The sequence below is a fragment of the Bos javanicus genome, chromosome 2, assembly GCF_032452875.1.
Source record: "Bos javanicus breed banteng chromosome 2, ARS-OSU_banteng_1.0, whole genome shotgun sequence".
Taxonomy (NCBI): Eukaryota; Metazoa; Chordata; class Mammalia; order Artiodactyla; family Bovidae; genus Bos; species Bos javanicus.
The window spans coordinates 14,122,916-14,128,481 of NC_083869.1; the positions used below are offsets into that span (position 1 = coordinate 14,122,916).

General features: G+C 36.8%; 1 long non-coding RNA gene across 1 annotated transcript; it reads right to left on the reverse strand.

Moving 5' to 3' along the window:
- Positions 1–415: 415 nt before the first annotated feature.
- Positions 416–4,195, reverse strand: LOC133235422 (uncharacterized). The gene is made up of 2 exons (XR_009732547.1): positions 2,567–4,195; positions 416–632 (listed from the first exon to the last, which is right to left on the reverse strand). It is a non-coding gene; the product is annotated as an uncharacterized LOC133235422 (long non-coding RNA).
- Positions 4,196–5,566: the final 1,371 nt, after the last annotated feature.

Genomic DNA, 5,566 nt, shown 5'->3' on the forward strand with positions numbered 1-5,566 from the left:
ATAATAAAAGCAATGTATTTTATAATTATATAAATTACACTAGGTTTTAAAATATTTTCAGTAAATATTTATAAATACCCAATGTATGACCCTCAAATTGATTTTAATTTTGAAGCTTTGGACTTAGAATTGATAGATTTATTAGTTGGAAAAGGAGTTTTAATGTCCAGGCACAGCCTTAAGGCAGTCATTTCCTGCTCTATTCACATAAAGCTTCATTTACAGTAGTTAGTTTGGGATTTTAAAACTTAATTAATATTTCCTTTTCTAACATTTGGAGGTAATTAAGTCAGAGCAGATTTGCCTATAAATATTCATAACTAACTAAATACTTCTAGAGTTTCTCCTATGTTCATTGCATTAATACTCTATTATCAGTTAAATTAATTAAGTATGAACAAATATAGGCCTAATGGTCAATCTGGAATGGCTTTAAAAGTAATTTAGATGTGTAATAATTTTTCATAAACATTAGAGGCTGAGCCTCACAAGAACAGTCCAAGCTTGGCAGGGTGGCTTTTCTTAAATCTCCTTATTTTGTAATGATAGTTCTCATTTGTTGACTCTTTTCTTCAGTGAAGGACCATGGTGACCATGTTACACGCATTATCTCTCTGTGACTTCATGACAACCTAATGAAGCAAGTTCTATTATTAGTGGCGCATTATAGTTGATGAAACCAGAAATGTTAAGTGTAATAATTTCCTCTAAGATTACTGAATGGGTAAATGGTGAGGCTAGAAATAGATATGAGTTTATCTTTACCTCTTTGGCTTCTTATTTATAGACTAAGAAATTCAAATATAAAAAATTCATAAGATGACTAGCAAAATTAGATTACCAACAAGGTGTAGGGTTAGAAGCTGAACTCAGTATTAGTTCTAAAGTATTTCCAATGAATATTTAGATTTAAAAATCTCTATTCACATGTATTGAAGGGTTTCTGTTGTCTAGAGTCCATTTGTAAGGTATGAATAATTACTAGATTAATTTTGGAATTCAAAGCAGAACATTTGAAAGGAGCAAAATATTTAAGCTATTTTGCTTATATTGCACAAAGCAAATAAAATTAGAGATGAAGTTTCTGCTCTATTTTTAAAATATGGTTTTTAAAAAATTAAAAAAATATTAAACTGGGGAAGAAGAAATAAAATCTAAATTCTCTAAATTAACTGTAGGTCAATATCTTTTCATACATTATATCACTTAATCTTCACAATATCTATGGAAGATATGGTTGTTCATGACATTTACTTAACTAATATTGATGGAGCACTTACTTTATTTCAAGCACTGTTCTAAGTGTTGTAGGCATATCAACAAGCAAGAAAGATATGGTCCCTGTTTTCATGGAGCTTACATGGGAGAAAGAACAACAGGCCACAAAAAAGTAAAATACAGGATGATGTGACTGAAAGTGTCACCAGAAGCAGACTGGTATTTTTGGTTGGACAGAGAGACCAAGGATACCAACAGAAGCACACATTTGAAGGTATGAGACAGGCGCTGATGAAAGGCAGAGGAATCTCAAAAATGAGGCAAGAGCTTTGTATGTTTGTTTAATCAGTGGGGCTTCCCAGGTGGTACAGTGGCAAAGAATCTGCCAGCCAATGCAGGGGATGAAGAGACTTGAGTTCAATCTCTGAAAGATCCCTCAGAGTAGGAAATGGCAAACCACTCTAGTATTCTTGCTTGGGAAATTCCATGGACAGAGGAGCCTGGTGGGTTACAATCCATGAGGTTTCAAAGAGTCAGACATGACTGAGTGACTGAACACACATACATACGTGTTTAATCAGCAGAAAAAAGGCTAGCATAGTTGGAGCAAAGTCAGTGAGAGACAATATCAGGGTAAGTCAACCAGAGGGTGCTTTTAGTACATAAATCAGAAGCCTTGACTCTCTCACTCAAAATTCTTCAAAAGTGTCCCATTTACACCCTGGTGGCTAAGTCAGTAAAGAGTATCTGCCTGAGATACAGAACACACAGAGGCAGGATGAATCCTTGGGTCAGGAAGATTCCCTGGAGAAGGAAATAGCAACCTACTCCAGTATTCTTGCCTGGGAAATCCCATGAACAGAGGAGCCTGGTGGGCTACAGTCCATGGGATCTCAAAAGAGTTAGACATGACTGAGTGACTGAACTACCACACCCACACATGAACACAATCCTTCCAATTTTCAAAGGCCTCTAAGGTTCTATATGGATATAACTCCTGGCATCAATCCACTCACTCATCCTCTAGTTTGTTTCCACCAGCAACCTAGCCCCTTGCTGGTTGTCCTGTGTGCCAAGTATCCCTAGCCTCAGGATGCTTTAAAAAAAAAAAAATTATTTTCTATTAAGGACAATTGCTCCAAGGAATCCTGCCGTCCTCTGTCAAACCTCAACATGAATCAGCCATAGGTATACACATATTCCTTCTCACCTTCCTCCCCATCCCACCCCTCTAGGCTGACACAGAGCCCCTGCTCCAGTTACCCAAGCCACACAGCAAATTCCTGTTTGCTATCCACTTTACACATGGTACAGTAAGTTTCCCTGTTACTCTTTCCATACATCTCACCTTCTCCTCTCCTCTCCCCATGTCCATAAGTCTATTCTCCATGTTTGTTTCTCCATTACTGCCCTGCAAATAAAATCCTCAGGACCATTTTTCTAGATCCCATATATATGTGTTAGAATACGGTATTTATCTTTCTCTTTCTGACGTACTTCACTCTGTGTAATAGGTTCTAGGTTCATCCACCTCATTAGAACTGACCCAAACGTTTTCCTTTTTATGGCACAGTAATATTCCACAGTGCAGATTTACCACAACTTCTTTATCCATTCATCTGTCGATGGACATCTAGGTTGCTTCCATGTTCTAGCTATTGTAAATAGCGCTGCAGTGAACAATGGGATACATGTATCTCTTTCAATTTTGGTTTCCTCAGGGTATATGTCTAGGAGTGGGATTGCTGGGTCATATGGTGGTTTTATTCCTCATTTTTAAAGGAATCTTCATACTGTCTTCCATAGTGGCTGTATCAATTTACATTCCCACCAACAGTACAAGAGCGTTCCCTTTCCTCCACACCTTCTCCAGCATTTATTGTTTGTAGACTTTTTGATGAGGGCCATTCTGACCAGTGTGACGTGATGGCTCATTGTAGTTTTGATTTGCATTTCTATAATAATGAGCGATTTTTGAGCATTTTTTCATGTGTTTGTTAGCCATCTGTATGTCTTCTTTGGAGAAATGTCTGTTTAGGTTTTTTCCCCACTTTTTGATTGGGTTGTTTGTTTTTCTGGTATTGAGTTGTATGAGCTGCTTGTGTATTTTAGAAATTAATCCTTTGTCAGTTGTTTCATTTGCTATTATTTTCTCCCATTCTGAGGGTTGTCTTTTCACCTTGCTTATAGTTTTCTTCGCTGTGCAAAAGCTTTTAAGTTTAATCAGATCCCATTTGTTCACTTTTGTTTTTCTCAGGATGCTTTTATTTGCTGTTACCTCTGCTTGGATTTCTCTTTCTATGAATATGAACATGGCTTCTTCAAGCTTCCCAAGTGACTGATAAGGAATATAGTAAAGAATCTGCCTGTAATGCAGGAGACATTGGTTTGATCCTTGGGTCAGGAAGATTCCCTGGAGAAGGAAATGGCAATCCACTACAGTATCTTCCTTGGGAAATCCCATGGATGGAGGAGCCTGGCAGGCTACAGTCCATGGGTTGCAAGAGAGTTGCATATGACCAAAAACAACAGCAACATGACTTTTTCATGGGTTCATTCACTTCATTTTCATTCTCTGCTCAAGTGTTACATTATTGGAAAAGCTCTTTCTGATTATCAATAAAATCTAATGCCCTCCTATCACTGTCTTTTCCTTTACTCTGCTTCTCCCAGTTTCTATGGCTGTATCAGAAATTGTATCAAAAGTGAGCTGCTTAAAACAACAATAATCATTGTTATCTCCCACAGTGTCTACAGGTGAGGAATTTGAGAGTAGCTTAGCTAGGCAGTTCTGGCTTGGAGTCTCTCATGAAGTTGCAGTCAGACAGTTGTCTTTGGGGTCACCTCTCAGCCTTCATTCACATGACTGGCATCTGGTCTGGTCAAAAGACTGGGAACTGGAACAGCTGGATTTCCTAAGTTACTTTTCTCTCCTCTATAAGGTCTCCCTGCATGGTGGCTTCAGGACAGTCAGAACAATCACTCTGAGAGAAAGAGAGAGAGAGAGATAAAGAGAGGCATAAGCCATATCACCATTTATGACCTGGCCTTGGGAAATCAGGCAATGTCACTTCTGCTGTTTTCTGTTAGTTGGGGCAGTTACAAAATTTTACCCAGCTTCAAGGGTATAGGCCTTGTATCCTTATGGACAAGTGTCAATATATTAATTGTAAGAAGAACATGTGGGATGAGAGATATATATTCTCCAATATTTGGAATATAAAATCTGTCACATTACTTTATTCTTTCTCCAAAGCAGTTTTCACTGTGTTTATTGCCTGTTTCTTACAACTCTTGATGGTCTTCTTTGCTGCTGGGCAATCTTCTTTACCACCCAAATCAATGATTAGCATATAGTAGGCACTTAATATTTTCTGTGCTGCTGCTGCTAAGTTGTTTCAGTCATGTCCAACTCTGTGCAATCCCATAGACAGCAGCCCACCAGGCTCCCCCGTCCCTGGGATTCTCCGGGCAAGAGTACTGGAGTGGGTTGTAATATTTTCTATTATTAAATAAATAAATATTTCTTGAACCAAAGATCTATCAAGCACTAGTGTTTTAGAGATGGAAAAATTTTTTTATAATATTCTGTAAACTGTTACAAATGTAGTAAAAGAATATAATATACTAAAATTATGCTAAAAGTGAGTAGGCACATGATATGTGCCTAAACAGAAAAATAAATGCCTCTTTTATGATATTTTGGAAAAATTAAGACTTTTTAATGACATTATACTTACTAAGTTTTTGGTTGATACAAATCACAATAATAAAAGAAGTGTAAATTTAGGGTGTAATCTGCTTATGTGTACAGATTACAACATTGCAAATAGCACATTAATCTTGCAGTCACAGCTGTACAAATGCCATCATTCAGCTCATTCTAATATCAGTGAAGATGAGCAGGGTCCTTTAATCTCTATTTTTGACTGTTCACTTGACCATTTTCAGTGGGCCTAAATTTCTGCCTTTTTTTTTTTTTTTTTAATTGAAGTATAGTTGGTTTACAAGGTTGTGTTAATTTCTGCCTTTTTTAAAGGCAGATTGTTGACATCCAGAAGGAAAGTATTTCTTTGATCTTTACAGAAAAAAAAGTGTAATTTTTCTGAATCCAAGAAATATTCATTTGAAATTCATTCTTCATGAGGGTCAGTTAGTGATTTGTAACACAGCCATAGGAATGTGACTTAAGGTTGACATTTTGAGGATAAGTCTCAAGGACATGAGAATCACTACATGAACAAGAAAAATGGGTGATTTTTTTTTTTCATATACATTTAAAACAACCTAAATGCTCACCAAGAATAGTTGAGAAATTAATTATGTACCACAGGTTAACATACAGGAA